Source organism: Lathyrus oleraceus, chromosome 6, assembly GCF_024323335.1.
Source record: "Lathyrus oleraceus cultivar Zhongwan6 chromosome 6, CAAS_Psat_ZW6_1.0, whole genome shotgun sequence".
In the NCBI taxonomy this organism is placed as follows: Eukaryota; Viridiplantae; Streptophyta; class Magnoliopsida; order Fabales; family Fabaceae; genus Lathyrus; species Lathyrus oleraceus.
In genome coordinates this window covers 362,742,944-362,762,312 of record NC_066584.1, presented here as the reverse complement: position 1 = coordinate 362,762,312, position 19,369 = coordinate 362,742,944, and the positions used below count along the sequence as shown (strand labels likewise).

The 19,369-nt window shown below is 36.8% G+C and overlaps 1 long non-coding RNA gene and 1 other non-coding gene across 2 annotated transcripts; one reads left to right on the top strand and one right to left on the bottom strand.

Moving 5' to 3' along the window:
* Nucleotides 1-2,322: 2,322 nt before the first annotated feature.
* Nucleotides 2,323-2,429, top strand: LOC127099643 (small nucleolar RNA R71). Its single transcript, XR_007794123.1, has one exon. It is a non-coding gene; the product is annotated as a small nucleolar RNA R71 (small nucleolar RNA).
* Nucleotides 2,430-16,759: 14,330 nt separating this feature from the next.
* Nucleotides 16,760-18,081, bottom strand: LOC127092225 (uncharacterized). The gene is made up of 2 exons (XR_007792135.1): nucleotides 17,138-18,081; nucleotides 16,760-17,036 (listed from the first exon to the last, which is right to left on the bottom strand). It is a non-coding gene; the product is annotated as an uncharacterized LOC127092225 (long non-coding RNA).
* Between the last annotated feature and the right edge of the window lie 1,288 nt (nucleotides 18,082-19,369).

Sequence of the window (19,369 nt, the reverse complement as noted above, 5' to 3'; positions counted from 1 at the left end):
TGGTAAAGGGAAATGATCCTTCCTAGTTGCTTTATTTAATTTTCTATAATCTATACACATCCGCCATCCTCCTTCTAAACGTTTTGCTACATGTTCGCCTTTATCGTTTTGCACGACCGTGATGCCTCCCTTTTTAGGTACTATATGCACAGGGCTCACCCACTTACTATCCGAGATCTGATAGATTATACTTGCCTCAAGTAACTTAAGAACTTCCTTTTTAACAACATCACTCATTATAGGGTTTATTCTTCTCTGATGATCCCTTGAGGGTTTTGAATCTTCTTCTAACGAAATCCGATGCATGCATACAGATGGGCTTATACCTTTCAGGTCAGAGATATTATATCCTAAGGCTAAGGGATATCTTCGTAAAACGTCTAAAAGTTGGTTCGTTTCCTTTTGGCTCAAGGTAGCACTAACTATAACTGGACGGTTCATCTTTTCATCGAGGAACTCATATCTCAGGTTCTTAGGTAGTTCCTTAAGTTCTAAGGTTGGTTTCTTAGGGCATGGCATAGGATCTGGAGTAAGGGATAAACATTCGTAAAGGTTATCATTGATGTAGGGTTTCTTAAAGTCATCATCTTCCCTTATGAGAGTTGATGGTAACTTAATTGTTTTTATAATTTCTTTTTGTTCTAATTCTCTAACACATTCATCAATGATATCTAAGGCATAACACGAGTCTCCCATCACAGGTGCCATAAGAAATTTCGAAAATATAAATTCTATTTTCTCGTCACCTACCTCAAATGTCAACTTTCCTTTCTTGACATCTATTATGGCTCCTGCAGTCGATAAGAATGGTCTACCTATAAGGATTGGTATATCATTGTCCTCTTTGATGTCCATGACAACAAAATCAGTAGGGATAAATAACTGACCTATCCTAACAGGTTCTAAAATGCCTATCGGATACTTAACAAATCTATCGGCTAACTGAAGTGACATCTTAGTGGGTTGTAATTCTCCTAAGTTTAACCTCTAACAAACCTCTAAAGGCATTAGGCTCACACTAGCTCCTAAGTCTCGAAAAGCTTTTTCGATGACATGATTACCCAAAAGGCAAGGAATGGAGAAATTTCCAGGATCTTTATCTTTCTTTGCTAATTTGTCCTCAGAAATAGCATTACATTCCAAAGGCTTCGGATCGTCAAGTCTACGTTTGTTGGTAAGGATGTCTTTGAGAAACTTTGCATAAGAAGGTATTTGGGTGATGGCTTCTGTGAAAGGGATTTCTACATGAAGTTTTTCTATAACATTAATAAATTTTTGATACTGTTTATTGATCTGGGTTTGTTTGAGTCTTTGGGGATATGGTATAGGTGGTTTATATGGCGGGGGTGGTACGTAAGTTTTATCTTTAAGTTCTTCTCCTTTTTCTCGACCTTCCTAGTTTTCAGATTCCTCTGGTTCCTTTACTTCGTCTGTGGTTTGGTACATTCCTTAGAAGTTTCGGGTCCACTCAATCTAGGGTTTGGTGGCTCATCATAAGCGTTTCCACTTCGTAGGGTAATGACATTGGCTTGTCCTCTCGGATTTTGTTGAGGTTGTCCAGGGAATTGTCCTCCAGGAGTAGTCTGAAGGGCTTGGTTTAAAGCTACCTGAGAGATCTGGGTTTCAAGCATCTTAGTATGAGTAACTATTTGGTCAACCTTGGTTCCTAACTGGGTAATTAATTCGTTAACATGAATGTTTTGGTTCATGAACTCCTTGTTTTGTTGGGTTTGAGCGGTGATAAAATTTTCCATAATTTTCTCAAGGCTCGGCTTTGGTGGTACAGGTTGCATAGGTTGATTTGATCTTGGGGCTTGATAACTAGGTCTCGGAGGTGCATTATTTTGAATTGGGTTATTATTTTTATAGGAGAAGTTCAGGTGATTCCTCCATCCAGGGTTATAGGTATTCGAGTATGGGTTCCCTTGGGTGTAGTTCACTTGCTTAGAGTGGGTTTCGTTTAATAGACTGCATTCTGCGGATTGGTGTCCTTTTGTTCCACATATCTCACAATCCGACGAAACTGCGGCTACAGTATTCGGGTTTATGCACATATGCTCGACCTTAAGGGCTAATGCGTCCATTTTAGCTTGCATCATGTCTATAGAGTTTAGTTCACGCACTCCTCCTTAGGCTTCCTTCTTCTCAACTGTCGCTCGTTCGACTCCCCATGATTGATGGTTTTCAGCCATATCTTCGATGAGGGCACTAGCTTGAGGGTAAGGTTTGTCCATCAGAGCACCGCCTGCGGCAGCGTCGATGGTTATCCTTGTGTTATAATGAAGTCCATTATAGAAGGTTTGAATGACTAACCAATTTTCTAAACCATGATGTGGGCATGCTCGTAACAACTCTTTATATCTCTCCCAAGCTTCGAATAGCAATTCTCCTTGGTTTTGGGTAAATCTAGTTATATGGTTTCGAAGAACGGAGGTTTTACTTGGGGGGAAATATCTAGCAAGAAAAACTCTTCTAAGGTTATCCCAAGTCGTAATGGAATTGGGTGGAAGGGAATCTAACCATGATAGGGCTTTATCTCTGAGGGAAAAAGGAAATAATCTTAAACGTATTGCCTCAGGAGAAGCTCCATTGGTTTGAAAAGTATCTGCTAATTGAAGAAATATTTTTAAATGTTGGTTAGGATTCTCGGTAGCGAGACCTGCGAATTGTCTCTGTTGCACTAGTTGCAACAAAGATGGTTTAAGTTCAAAATTATTAGCTGGGATGGTTGGGTTTACTATACTAGAACTAGGTTCTTCATTAGATGGTTGATCGAAGTCCTTAAGAGGTCTTTGGTTTTGGTCTTCGGCCATAGCTCTCTTAATTCTATGAAAGAATAAACGTGCGCGAGCGTAACGTTCAGATTCCGCCAGAGGGTATACTAAGCTTAAACTTCTGGGGCTGCGAGTTCTTCGCATTGACCGGCGGGAAATAGCCTAAGTCTAAACGATATAACAACAGGAAAATGAAATTTGACAAAATTGGTCCCCGACAACGGTGCCAAAAACTTGATGCGGTGTTTCGCAAGTATACGAACGCGTCAGAGTAATATAAAAGATTGTCGAATCCACAGAGACCAAGTGTCAATCTATCGTTATCTATTGTTATGGTGTTTATCAAAGGCAATCAAAATAGGTGTTTTTGGAGTGTGCAATGAAAAAGTAAAGTGTTGAAATAAATTTAATTAATAAAGACAGGGTCGAATGTAATTCACGTAATCAATTAATAATCCAAGTACTTGCTAATAGAGCTACTTATGGGCAGTGTTTCCTACTTTGAAAAAAACTAATTTAACATGAACTGTCGCTTTCGCGTATTCAGAACCGAGTTGTACTCCCTAATCAAACCCTCTTATTGTCACTTATAAAAAGGCGCGCATTGCGTTAGAGTAGTAAACCTATTTTTAAGAAATATAGTATCTTGACTAAGTTGAAAAGTATTATAACCTGGATTTCTTAACCAAAAAAGGTTCTCACGAACCAGACTCTAAACTTATAAACGCGTCCGAAAATAGTTTTAAAAACAATTAAGTTTAAAAAGACGTTCGACGACTTTCGATCTTACCCAACGGAATTGAAGTGCGGGAAAACTTAAGTTGAAAGTTAAAATAGCCCTTAAGTGTTTCTACGAACAATTGTACGGATTATCGGTTCAATTACGATCCTTACATTCTAACCTTATAAATTTAGTTAGACATGGTAAAGTAAAAGTGCAAAAAGCAAATAAAAGGAGTGCGAGTGCGAAAAGTAAATAATTTAAAGCGAGTGCGAGGAAATAAATAAAGTAAAGCGAGTGCGAGGAAATAAATAATTTAAAGCGAGTGCGAGGAAATAAATAAAGTAAAGCGAGTGCGAGGAAATAAATAAAGTAAAGCGAGTGCGAGGAAATAAATAAAGTAAAGCGAGTGCGGAAAGTAAATAAAGTAAAGCGAGTGCGGGAAAATAAATAAGATAAAGACAAGTAATAAAAACCTGCTCCAATCGGAGGGTTGAATAAATTGCAAAGCGGAAATGAAAATGGCGGCAGGATTAACTTCCTTCCAAAGTGCTCCAAACTCGATTACAGAGTCTATCACAGACTCGATTACACAATTGTGGTAACACTCCAATGCGAAGCGATTACCACTTTAAAATACTGAATATATGCCTAAGTGAAACAAAGTTGCTTCTGAGTTTGCCTCTGTTCTAAGTTTGGATGATTGTAAAAGTGATTTTGAGTTTCTATTTATAAGCAAGTAAAAAGATGGAAATGACAAGGATGCCCTTCAAATTGAAAATGGGAGGGAAAAACTTTCCTCTTGTGGCGCCCGCCACAAGGCCATGGCACCCGCCACAAGCACAAAATGAGGCGCCTTAGTGGAAGTAGTGGGGAACGTGGAAGTTGAGGGAAGTTGAGCTTGGACACGTCATGGCAGGGTCTATGGCGCTAGCCATGGGGTAGGCCACAAGTACAAAATGCTTAATTTTAGGGTTTTTAGCTCTTTTTCACTCCTTTTCTCGATCGGGGCTCCGATTAAAGTAAAAAACTGAAAACAAAGGAAAACATAGCAATAACACAACAAAATAACAATAAAACAACTAGAATGCATGTGAAATCGGAGTCGAAAATACGGTAAATTTCAGTGTTATCACATTGACGGCCCCATCAAACATTAAAGTCCACTTTTCATCTAGATCGGGTCCCTCCTCAACAACTGGCTCTTCACAGTCTTTCATCTTGAGGAACATGATGTCTTCATCCGGAAAATCAAACTTCATCGGCTCATAATCATCAATCGGCTGCTGAGCAAGATAGTCTGACAGAATACTCCCTTTGATGGCTTTCTGGGATGTATACTGGATGTCGTACTCTGTCAGTACCATTTGCCACGAGCAACCCTTCCGGTGAGAGCTGACTTCTCAAATATATACTTGACTGGATCCATTTTGGAGATCAGTAAGGTTGTGTGAGTCAGCATGTATTGTCTCAATCGCTTAGCAGCCCATGCAAGTGCACAACATGCCTTTTCAAGCATTGAGTATCTCGACTCGCAATCTGTGAATTTTTTACTCAGGTAGTAGATGGCATGCTCTTTCCTACCAGTCTCATCGTGTTGACCGAGAACACAACCCATGGAATTATCGAGTACTGTCAAATACATAATCAGCGGTCTCCCTGGGACTAGAGGCATAAGGATATGAGGATTCTGCAAATACTCTTTTATTTTTCAAAAGCCCTTTGGCAATCATCGTTCCACCTGATAGCCTGATCTTTTCTCAACAATTTGAATATTGGCTCACACGTGGCTGTTAGGTGAGAGATGAACCTTGCAATGTAGTTCAACCTTCCTAAGAAACCACAAACTTGTTTTTCTGTTCTTGGCTCAGGCATTTCTTGTATCACTTTCACCTTGGCGGTATCCACCTCAATCCCTTTTTCACTAACAATAAAACCCAACAGTTTTCCAGATCTCACCCCGAAAGTACACTTGTTCGGATTAAGCCTCAACTTGAATTTCCTCAAACGCTCAAACAGTTTCTGCAAATTCACCAGATGTTCTTCTTCTGTCTGAGATTTGACAATCATATCATCAACATAAGCCTGGATTTCATGACGAATCATATCATGGAAAAGAGTTACCATAGCTCGTTGATATGTTGCCCCAACATTTTTCAGACCAAACGACATCACCTTGTAGCAGAAGGTGCCCCATGGGGTTATGAAAGTTATCTTCTCCATGTCTTCTGGTGCCATCTTAATTTGATTATAACCAGAAAAGCCATCCATGAAGGAGAATACCGAGAATTGAGCCGTGTTATCCACCAAAACATCGATGTGAGGTAATGGGAAATCATCTTTAGGACTAGCTCTGTTCAGATCCCGGTAGTCAACACACATCCGTACCTTTCCATCCTTTTTAGGTATTGGAACGATATTTGCAACCCATGGCGGATAATTTGTAACCGCTAGAAACCCTGCATCTAACTATTTTTGCACTTCTTCCTTTATCTTGACAACCATCTCTGGTCTTGTTCTTCTTAGCTTCTACTTGACCGGAGGACAATCCTCTTTGAGAGGCAAACGGTGTACCACAATGTCTGTGTCAAGCCCTGACATGTCCTGATAAGACCAAGCGAAGATGTCAACATACTCTTGCAGCAATTCAATCAACCCCTTCTTCACATTATCTTCCAAAGCAGCCCCTATCTTGATTTCTCTCTTGGCGTCCTCGGTGCCGAGATTAATCACTTCAACAGACTTTTGATGCGGTTGAATGACCCTTTCCTCCTGTTTTAATAACCTGGCAAGTTCTTCAGGGAGTTCACAGTCTTAATCACCCTCTTCTTCAGCTTGAAAGATTGGATTTTCAAAGTCGAAGCGAGTCATAGCAGAATTGTTATCAATAGGATCCGGTGACGTGCATCTGCATGAGTGATGATATGTGCTTATGAGTGTGAACAAGAAGTGGAAACTAAACAAAACATTGCCAAATGTATATTTTTTTTTTATATTTTTGATTTTTGAAAACTGCAAAAATAGAAAGACAGTGAACAAAATATTTGAATGCAAAAAGACGTCCTTTATTTATGATAAAAAATGCAGGTATCCACATAGATGGGCCCTACAATGAGTCATCACGCCCTGGGCGGAACGTAAGACTTGGATATGTATGAATAAACAAAGAAAATTACTCTTTAAGAAGAGTGACTTGGATAATCTCTTCAGAGGACCATTTGCGGAGAACTTCACCCGGGACCCTTGGACGCACCCAGTTGTCAATGCCGCTATCACTATCCCCATCTTCTTTGTTGATTCCTTCGGGCACCATACCGGTGAATGCCTGAGTCAGCTATCCTAATAGTGGAATACCAAACAAGATGAGAACACTGCGGCGGTACCTGTTATGCAAGACATGCTAATGAATATGCAAATGCAATGACATGTTTATCAATTTCAAAAGGTATTCTACCCCTTGATTCCAGTCTCACATTAGATAAATAGTGTAAGAAAACCCCGACTAGAATCAAGAAGAAGATATAAACCCCTAAGAATAGATAAACATGATGCATGCAATGCTTATGATTTAATTTTTATATCAAAGGAACTTTAGAGTCTTATTTGCAAATTTTGGAAATATTAAACGTTTATCACATACGGAAATATCACGTCAATTAATATTTGGAAATGTTTTTACGCCAAAGAAGTACAGTCTTGGTAACCAAATACAATACAAGAGAGAAGGAAAATGAACATCCTATGGATCCCTAGAAGCAATCATCCAAAGCCCTCGAGACCGGAAGATAAACTGCACGAAGCCTCTTCACCTCCCTCTCATAAGCTGCCTCCATATCTGCCTTCTCTTTGGCGAGTCGATCATACTTCCTCTTCCAAAACTTGGAAGACTGAGGAAGTAGAGAAGTCAATGCGTCATCAGGATCATCAATAACCTAGTGCTCAAAGAACTCTATCAAAGCATCCTTCTCTCGGATCTGCTAAAGCAACTCCTCTTGTTCACGGAACCAAGCACGCGAACGGTCTTCGTCTCTCAACTCCTCTACTCCTTGGCTAGGAAGGGTTGAAGGCCCAGCCACAACCAAAGGTGTGGGTCTTGGATACTCATAGGCATGAGGTACTCGGAAGCTCTCCTCCTAACCCAAGAGGTATAGGGTTCCAAAGCGATGCAGTTCTTCGGACCTAGCTCCTTCCTTCCTTTCTTATGGATATTGCACCAAGCACGGACCATCCTGCCCTTCAAGCCTTGGGGATCTTTACCCTCCTGAAAGAACACACCCTCTAACAGAATGTTATTAGGTTTATCCTTTAGGGGGAACCCAAGCTGACGACGTGCCAAAATAGGGTTGTAGTTAATTCCACCGCATGTACCAAGAAGAGGTACATTGGAGAATTCACCACAAGAGTCGATAATTTGCACACCATCATATACACGGTTGTACCAAAAGATATCATCATTAGTGAGAGACATAAGTCTCGTGGACCACCGTAGACATCCTTTGTTCTCCTTGAAGGCGAGCGTCTGAGGCAAGTGCGAAATAAACCACTTGTACAACAGAGGCAAACAACACACAATGGTACCACCGCCCTTTGCATTCCTCATATGCAAAGAGAAATAAGTGTCACCCAACAGAGTAGGAACGAGATTAAGAGTAGAGAAAATCCTAATGGCGTTCACATCCACAAACTTGTCGATGTTGGGGAATAACACTAGCCCATAGATGAGAAGTACAAATATGGCCTCAAAGGTGTCCTTACTCATGGCCTTCCCAAACATAGTAGCTTGATCAATGAGGAAATCAGACGGGAGACCTTGAATTCCACCTTTAGTAGTCATATGAGCACCAATAATAGATTCATCTATACGCAACAGATCAACAATCTCTTGAGAAGAAGGAACTCTCTCCAAGCCACTGAACGACAACTGGTCTAGGATAGGTATGCCCACAAGATAGGCATACTCCTCAAGCGTGGGCAAAAGCTGGAAATCCGGAAAAGTGAAGCAATGGTACAAGGGATCATAGAACTGCACCAACACACTCATTAGACCTTCATCCACTTGAGTAGCCAGAATAGACAGAAGTTTCCCATGACGAGCCTTGAATTCCAAGGGATCTAATACATAGGATGTCAAACTCCTTAACTCTTTCAAGTCGGGTTGTCTGAAACTGTACTTGTTCGTATTCCTTCTTTGCTTATCCATGTCTGAAAATTTGCAAATAGACCTCTTAAGTTCCTTGATAGTTTTCTCATTGTTGATGATATGGATGTGTATGAATGCATGAATGCATGGGGTGCAATAATCACACTCAAGGATCAAGAAAATCATACCACACAAAGGTCATGGGGATCAAGTCATCCTTAATATCAATCATCCATATTGGTGGATTATGGTTTACACCTTATCAACACCCAAGTTCCATTGATATTAAGGATACACAAGAACGGATCAACCACGAATCAAGGGTTTGTTGCGAGTCGCGAGCATGGAGTCTTGGTTAAGAACCACCCAAAGGGAGTGTACTATGGTTAAACTTGACAACCATGTTCTACAAGAGGTTCCCATAGTCATTATCCCATCTTTCGGATATTATCGGATAAACGACTACTCGCATTCCAAAAATATTCTCAAGAGAGACTCTTATGAGTGTAGTATCGCGTAACAATCGTATCAAATCTTACACTTGAACGATCTTCGCACTACGTCCTAAAAATAGGCCAAGATGGGCGTGGTAAACTAAGGTCCTTGGCTTCTAAGGCATATATTGGAAAGAGTAATGCCTAACCACGACTACTCGTGTGACATTATTGATCCCAACATAACCTCCACCAAGTGAATGGGCTTGCAAGTCAACTTGCTAAGGAATAACTCCGCACAAGTAAACAAGACTATGCCATTCTCCTATCCTAAGTGCACTCGAGTTCGGGTATAGAACTCATCTCACGAAGATCACCAAGCATACAAGGAATTAATATTCAACAATTCAATCATTACATACAATACAGTAATCCCAAATTGCATAAAAATATGTCACAAAGCAATATACCATATAATACAACAAATATGAAAAGTAGGCAAAACCCACTAGGCAAATGATAGTCCCCAACAGAGTCGCCACTTTTCTGTAGCGGGGTATTCGTTACCATTAGAGATATTGACTAAATTCAAGGTAAACCATACAAGTCGAGTCGCCACCGCACTTCTATTTATCCAAAGGAATGGTTAGAAAGCGAACAAAAACCTAAAAGTTTTATCGAATCAAAAACTAGTAAAAATGTCAGAGATTTGGGTAAGGGGGTTGGTTATGCAATGGGAAGGTTTTAAGCACCCAAAACATCCTAGGTACTCCTAGGGAGCCCTTTTCATAAGTGTTGTTCTAGTCTAAAGGGTGTAGGTATATCTAAAGTACTATTTACTAAAAGGAAGGTTAAAAGAAAATGACTCGCAAGGATGTCGCATCCACTGCCTACGTATCTCATCTGAGTATGAGAATCAGAGTCTTTGTAGCTCAGCTACCTATGGGTTAAAGAGAAGTGTGCTCGGTAAGACGTCGCGTGTTATGCCTACGTATCTCATCTGGAATGAGAATCAGAGCAAAACGTAGTTCGGCTAACTAGGGGTTAAGGATTGCCATCTGAACATGGACTTACAAAAGGGGACACCAGCTGTGTCAAAGGAAAATGGGCAATGCGTTCACGTCCTAGCAGTAGGTGTCGCAACTCGCTGAATCGAGTCTTAGGCAGTTACCTCTTTGCAATAGAACGGACTGACATGCCACAAGATCGGAGACGCACGGAAGGTCTAAAAGTGGGGAAGCTCTGCTCTAGAGTTGTCATGCAATATGGACCTATGTGTTAGGATTTACAAAGGGGAACATTTACCTAATGTTAGCATGCAAAGAATAAGGGAATTCTACCTATGTTATCATACAAAGGGTTCTACCTAATGGGTGCTACCTAAACAGAACAAGAGTCGACGGATGGAGCGCGAAGAGGAGTTACGGATAAGGGTAGATGGCGATGCCGGAGGCAATCGACATAAAGGTAGATGGAGAGGCCTGAGGCAATCGACTTACAAGAGGATGAATGAATGCGTGCTGGTTCTGTTAAGTTTTGAAAATGATTACTCGACGTTGGATCGAGCTTTTGATCTTATTTTGAAATGGTTATCGGATGTTCGTTTTAATTCTTGTATTAACAGGTGACTAAAGAAATAAAGAAATAAATATTATACACTTTATGGGAGAGGGGTACATTTGTTATGCATGGGGATTGTTCATGGCAAACAAACAATAAGACTATATGCCTCATACATCATACAAGTAGGCAACAGTTATCAATCAAATTGGATAAATAAACAATATATAATCAAACCAAAGAATCAAATAATGGAGCATTTAAACAATGCATGGGAGTATGAACATGTTAAATAATCAAGCAATAGAAAGCATGAATGAGAGAAACAAGTATAAAAGATAACAAATGAATCAAACAGATGAAAATATACACACGAAGGGTCCACTGAATAATTTAATCAGGAAATGAGGTAAGGACCAAATAAAATCAAGTTAAAAGGCCTCTAATACATGGCATATGAGATGAACGAGGGAGGATCAAAAGATCTCTTCAATTGCCATAAGCAATCCCTAAGTCAAACATCGATCATAAAGAAGTCAACTGAAAATTCAAGTCAACTTAAAAAATAACAAATAAATAGCAAATTAATCAAGAAAATTATGAAAAATTAAACTAAATAAGGTGGGGTCAGGATCATCATCCCCCAAAACGATTTTAAAAATAATGAAAATTGGCACGTGAATTAATTAAAACAAAACATAGGTCAAACCAAAAGTCAATTAATAAGACTAGGTTAGTAATAAATCAAGAATAAATAGTAAATTAATCAATAAAATTATGAAAAATTAAAATAAATAAGGTGGGGTCAGGACATCATCATCCCCCAAAAAGATTTTAAAAATAATGAAAATTGGCACGCGAATTAATTAAAATAAAACAGAAGTCAAATTAAAAGTCAACCAACCAAACTAGGTCAAAATTAAATCCAAAATAAATTGAAAATGTGAAATAAAATTCCAAGAAAAGGTCAGGTTGACCATGAGACAGTGGTTAACCTTGATCCCAAAAATCAAATGCTAACAAATAATTTTAAGTCATAAAAATAAAATCAATAAAAAAAAGTGTGTTAAAATGGACCATTTAGAATAAATAATTAAAATAAAATATTAATATTAAAAAAATACGAAAATAAAAATTATATAAAATTAAATAAAACGTTAAGAAAAGTGAAAAATATTTTTGGGTAATTTTATGGACGAAGAAAATATTTTAAATAAGAAAAAGAAATATGAAAATGGAAGGATTAATGGTGATGAACATGGTAAGCAAGCGTAGATATATCAAAACATGGCCATGGAAGAGATGATTACCTAATGGAAAATAGAAGTGGAATGAAATTTGATATGTGATTAAGCTTTGCCTCCTTTCCACGAAGTTCCAATGCTCCTTTAGGATTAGGGTTTCAGCTTCTTAAATAGGGTGGATTAGGTGTTCTCATGGGCTTTTTAATAAGTGATTTATCCATAAGAATAAAAGTGTGAAGTGAGGTGTAAAATGTTGTTATTTTGGGCAAAACTTAAGTGAATGGATGTCCAATACATGGCCAAAAGAGTTAATAAACGTGATTGGTTATTGCAACATGCTTAGAAAATCTGATTGGGCCAGCCAGGCCCAAAATCTGCCTAGAAAATCAAGTCATGATGCCCACTTTAAATGAATGCATTTCTCAAACCATGGATCCAAATGAGATGATTCCAAAAGGATGTGAAAGAGGATATGACAAGGTACAATTGTTGTGAAGAAAGTATTTTCAAATAATGCCTTGAAGTGCAAGAAAACTGGCCAAGAAGTCTTGACAAATTTTGAAGATTTTGGACTTAGAAATTTTTCTAAGTGTCCTAAAAAAATATCTCACTTTGACTAAGCATAACTTTCTCAATTCTAATCCAAATGGAGAAAACTTTATATCTCTAGAAAGATTGGAACAAGAGGAACAAATTTCATGTTGGAGAAATTTTCAAATGGAGATTTTATCTTGATGCAAAATGGGCTTAAAGTGAGTGCAACGATCATGAAAACTTGCCCTAAATGGAAAGTCAACCATTTCCAAATTAAGTAACTTTTCCAATTCCTGATTAAATGATGAATCCATGATCCAACCTTGATCAAGTTCCACATGTAGGATCCCCTAGGCATGGATTTTGAGATTCCACTCTCAAAATGTCAGGAGTTGACTTTTCTGGCTCCACCATTAACTTTTCCCAAACTGTCTGATTCCCGATTCCATTGATCAATTGAAGCACTTCTAGCTCAAATAAAGAGCTGATTTTTTGTATGTAGGCCCTTGTGGACATATGGAGGGCCATGGAAAAGAGTTTCACCCAAAGGATCATAAATAAACTGATTTTATACCAAACCCTAGTTTTAGGGCAAAATGATCAGGAACTGATTGCACTGATTGCCAATGGATCTTTCTGAGATAATTGTGAATCTTCCTAGGCCAAGATGCCTCTCTAATCATGACATGGATTAGCTCCTCTACTTCCAACCAAACATTGCCTGTTGCAGGTAGCCATGAAACCCTAATTTCTGATTAAATCCAGATGAACACTCTGATAGCTTTGGATCCTTCACTGATGAACTAAGGACCATAATAAGATACTTGGACCCCCTGAGACCCTTGAGACTTGTATACTTAGAAAATGAAGTCCAATTCTCAATCTTGCTTTGTGTGGGCTCCTTCTGTTAAGGAGTGATCGATCAAAACCTGATCTCCATGTCACTAATGCAGTACGCAATGAGTATGACCTAATATGATGCTAATGAAGTGTAAAACATAATCCCATGCTTCCAGGAAAAATGAAGGGTAAATTTTGGGGTATTACAAAGAGGAAATCAATCAATTCTCCATAAATGATGTTTGGGATCTGGTGCCAAGACCCAAAGGAACTCACATTATTGGAATCAAGTGGGTCTTCAGGAATAAGCTGAACAAACAAGGAGAGGCAGTTTGAATTAAGGCTCGACTGGTTGCACAAGGTTATAGTTAGCAAAAAGGGATTGATTATACAGAAACCTTTGCACCAATTGTTAGGTTAGAGTCTATATGTCTCTTAATTTCATTTGAAGTTAATCATAACATCATCTTATATTAGATGCATGCTAAGAGTGCATTTTTGAAGGGGTATATTACTGAAGAAGTGTATGTACACCAACCCTCTGATTTTGAAAGCTCTAAAAATCTAGATTTTATTTTCAAACTGAAGAAATCATTGTATAGTTTGAAACAAGCTCCTAGAGCATGGTATGAAAGACTAAGAATTATTTTAATAAAATAATTTCACTGGAGATAAGGTTGATACAACATTATTCTATAAATAATTCAAAAGTGACATTCTTATTGTTCAGATTTATGTTGATGACATTCTATTTGGATATGCTAATGCTACTCTGTGCAAGGAATTTGTTTAGTCTATGCAGGCATAGTTTGAGATAAGTCTGATGGAAAAACTCAAGTTCTTTATAGGGATTCAGACTAATCAAAGTCTATAAGGGACATACATCCATCAGAGCAAGTACACCAAGAAACTTCTGAAGAAGTTTAACATGTCTGAATGCAAGATGTCAAAGACCCTCATGCATCCTTGAGAAGGATGAGGTGATTTTTAAGGTAGAGTAAAAGGTATACAGAGTATGACTGGCTCTCTCTTATACTTGACTACTTCTATGCTAAAAATTTTGTTTAATGTCTGTTTGTGTGCTTGTTTTCAATCAGATCCTAGAGAGTCCCGCTTAACAGTTGTTAAGGGATCTTTAGGTATATGAAAGGTACGATTAACCTTGGGTAGAAAAATCCAAAGACTACAAGCTAGTTGGTTATTGTGATGCTGACTATCTTGGAGACAAACTTGAGAGGAAAAGAACTTCTGGAAGATGTTAGTTTTGGGGAGATAATCTAATCTTATGGTCCAGTAAAAGGCAATCAACAATATCACTTTCAACTGTTGAAGCTAAACATATAACAACCTCTGGATGCAACACTCATATACTCTAGATGAAAAGTCAGCTATAAGATTTCCAGATATATGAGACTAACATTCCTATACTTTATGATGATACTTATGCTATTTGTTTATCTAATAACCCTATTTTGCATTTTGGAGCAAAATATATAGAGATAAAACATCACTTTATTCGTGATTATGTTCATAAGGGTATTTAAAATCTAAAATTTATTGATACATACCATCAATGGGCTGGTATCTTTATAAAACCCCTTGTTGAACATAGATTTGTTTTCATTCTGAAAAACTTAAAAATGGACATATGTCCAGAATGAAAATAATTTTTCTCTCAGAATGTTTATCTCTTAGAATGGTAAAATATGACTATGAGATTTGTTGGTTGTTTTGAAGGTGTGAGACTTCTGAAGTGAGAAGGATTCATAAGTTCATATGTATCATGTCAGAGTTTGTTTGGCAAATCTACACTATGGATACTAAATAGTTTATTCATTAAATAACTGCTAATAAGTGTCGATTAACAGTTTTTAAGACAACTGTCTTAGAAAACTGATTTGTCTCTATTCAGATGATGTGACACGTTGGGTGAATACATCTTGGGATTAGGTAAAATCGTTCACGCTTTACCCCATTGTCAATTTTTTTACATTTGAGTTTCATTTGTCACGATTGCAAAAAATATCTATTTAAACTCACTTCACTCATTTTACACACCTTCTATACTCTCACAACCCACACTTTTACTTTTTGAGCCAAAATTTACAGTAAACCCTAAAACATTTTTTGATCTTCAAATATGGATTCTACTAAACAATCTGCTCAAAAATGTCAACATCAACAAGCTTAACAATCTACTTCACAACTATCTGAAATCAATAACACAATGCGGTTATTCAAAGAGCTGTTAGAAGATCTTCATCGTCACAACTGAATATAGCTGACAAAATGGTATATGCATCAAACACATCACATGCTTGAAGGTACAACAGAGTCGCCACCAAACTCTATTCATCCCTAAGAATAAAAGGTAAAATATCAATAAAACCCAAAAGGAAACAGAGGAACGGGTATGGGAGTCGATTATGCAAGGCGAAGGTATTATCACCCATCACATCCATGGTGCTCCATGGAACCATTTTGAATGTTCTTGCTTGAATGGGTGTTGTTATCTCACATGGTAAAGGGATGATGTTTAAACCAGGAAAGGATAGAGGGTTAACCATAGAGGCGTGTCCCTAACTTGTGGTGTCATAACCAAGGAGTGGGGGTTAACCATAGAGGTATGTCCCAAAGAAAAGGATAGGGGGTAATTGTCATACCCCAATTTTGTCCGGGTAAGGAAAAATCTTCAACCAACATTTACTACCTAATGTTATAAGACATGTATATTATCTTAATACATAAGCTTCATCTTGAGGTTTCTCAGCCCTTGGTGACATCAAGTCTTCAATGACACTTTCATCTGTTAAGATCCTTAAGAAAATATCTGCTGCATTTGTCTTTTACTGAAGCATGGGATGGTATGTGCATTTTTGGCTAACAAAGCCCATTTTGGTTTACCCATGAGATATCTTTGTTTCAAAGGCCCATTTATATAAACATGTCCATAATTTAAAATGTGGTTTGAATCCTTTTACATTACTAATCCAAAATCCATTTGATTATTAGTAAAGTATTAAGAGTCATGGATATTTCTTATGATCACTCATCATTAAACCCATTTGCACGTCTCAAATACATATGCCAAATCTCTAAACCATTCATAAAAAATCCTTAAACTAAACTTGCATCTTTTCTAAGTGAGTATGTTGGTTTAAGATTAAGATATCACATGCACGAGTATTTAATTGGTTTTTATGATCGAAGTTTGAAGGTGCAATATTTTTGTGACATGTTTTATCTTAGGCCTTTTTGGCACATTTTATTTTTGATAATATTAATGTGTTAAAGTTAATCAAATTGAAAAATCCATTAAATTGCATCGTTGAGCCCAATCCATTTTTAGTTTGAATTATAGTTTAAGCTTTCTTTTGATTAACACAGTTAAATTATTAAGGCAAGGTTTAAAGTGTTTAATTGCATGATATTATGCATAGTCCAAAATTCAATTAAATCCAAAGCTCCAATTAAATCCAAATGTTACAAATTACTCTAAAAAGGCCAAGGCATAATTAAAGAGAACTTAAATTTAAAATTGTGCAAATCTCACAAAAGTCCAACGAGATTACATGATTAATCCAAAGGTTACATAGTTAAGTCCAAACACTAAGTACAAAATTCTGAGTAAAAAGAAAATAAAGTTGAAAATTGGATAAGCTGTAAAGTGGAGAAATTTAAGGCAGCAGGTCTTCAGAGACTTGGTTCCAAAGCTAGTGACTTGTAATTGCAGCGCCCCATAGTTCCAATAGCAGCGCCCCTTTTCTTTCCTAATCAACATCACTTCACCTGTAAACAAGATAATTCAAAATTTAAAAATTGCTTATCAAAATAAGCACTTACATAAAACTCGAAAATAATTAACAGAATGAACAGGTTAAGTTGCTTACACATTGAACCAAAGTGAGCGCTCAAAATACATCCCAATATTCAATCCAAAACAACCTTAAATCCACAAAGCAAATATCCCACAAAATCTGGAAATGGGATTCAACAAGTGATCTAAAAAAAACATAATTCACATATATAAACAAGAAATCAATTAACAGTGGGATACATTGGGAAAATCCAGAAGAAATTGTTAAAATATTTTTCTCTGATAAACCACAAACCAAACAGGACACGGTTCTAAAAGTCCAACAGAACAACCAAAGCATATGTTCTAAAAAAATCAAGAAACAATCAGCAATAAAATAGAACATCCAAAACCCTAAACAACAAAACGAAACAACAACAACACCCAAAGAAAAAATAAAGGAAAAGCATAAAAGAACAGAGGGAGCCGAAATTTATCTGAAACGAGAGGGAGCGTCGCCGACGTTTGCAATCCACCCAAGTAAATATTCTTCTTTTCATTCAAACCTTTGCATCTTTATTTTTCGCCTCGTTGTACCGAGCAAAGCCCCATTATTAACTTCTTCGAAGCATAACTATGGAGGATCCAATTTTGGATTTAGGGTTTGAGTTTTCAGCAACTGGTAGTTAGTGTTTAAGTTTTGTTTCGTTTGGAGGATGATTTAGGGTTTGGTAGCCGTGCGAGAGAGGGAGACAATATTAGGGTTTAAGTTTTTTTCTCCTCCTTTTGGGTCCCAATCCGAACATTAGAGAAGGAATTTGAAGAAAACAAGGTCGGATTCGGAAAGAGTGGCCAAAATAAATTAGGGTTCACGTTTGAAATGTTGGGTTTAGGGTGGTTGTTCGCCGGAGGAGACGGCGGCGCCACCGCGGTTGGCCGACCGCCACCGTCTTCTCCGGTCAATGTTGGTCGTGAGAGTGGTGGGGATGATGGAGAGGAGAGAAGTTGCAGAGCGTTTTCTTTAAGAGAGAGTTAAGAGAGAGAAGGAGAATGAAAGAATGATTTCTCTCTCTCTGAATTTTCCTTTTTATATGCTGTTTAGGTAGATTACATGGGTGCCACATGGCCCCTTCTAGTGGCACCACTTGGTTGGCCAACCAGAGGATCCTGTGTGGATCCCCCCACCATATGGTGGTACACCCTCGTACACACCTCCTTTGATCTGTTGACCAAGCCAAAGTATTCCCATCATGTGGCCCAGATCTCTCCCTATTTTTTTCAGCATTAGCCCATTTTCTCTTATTTCTTTTAATTTGTTCCCTTATTTTCTTTTATTTATATACATATATAAAATATATACATTAATTTTTTATGTTTATCCAACAAAGAATCAAACAATATTTTATTCTATTTTCTTTCAAGATTATGTAATTATATATTATTATTAACACTTAGTAATAAATATGCAATTACATTATTATTTTTTATTATTAATATTTAATAAATATGCAATTACATTATTATTTTTTATTATTAATATTTAATAAATATGCAATTACATTATTATTTTTATTATTAATATTTAATAAATATGCAATTACATTATTATTTTTTTATTATTAATATTTAATAAATATGCAATTACATTATTATTTTTTTATTATTAATATTTAATAAATATGCAATTACATTATTATTTTTTATTATTAACATTTAATAAATATGCAATTACATTATTATTTTTATTATTAATATTTAATAAATATGCAATTACATTATTATTATTTGAGTTTAATTACTATACACTGTCAGTGTAAAAAGTTTTACACCGTCGGTTCATCACCATCACCCGTTTGTATTACTTTATAGATTTTTAAAATAAAAGTCAAACTTCTTTTAATATCCAACGTCTATAATTAACTGATGGTGTAAAATCCTTTTACACTGACAGTGTATTTCAATTAATCTCTTATTATTTTATTATTAATATTTAATAAATATGCAATTATTTGGTTATATTCATTATTTTTTTAATTACTTATTATTTAATTAAAATAATCTATTAAATATTTAATTAAATAGTTATATTATTACTAATGTCATTTATAATTTAGATAATTGTTTATTTTGTGGAGTGTATGTGCATGATTGTTATTTATTTATTTATTTATACCGAACCATGAGTGCATATGAAATGACATGTTATAATTGTTACAAAATTATGTCGATTTCACCGATTTAAAACTATTCAAGCCAATTTCAAAAATGAATCACATACTTCTCGATTCAAAGTCGAGCCCATTTTCAAAACACCTTCCTAAGTCGA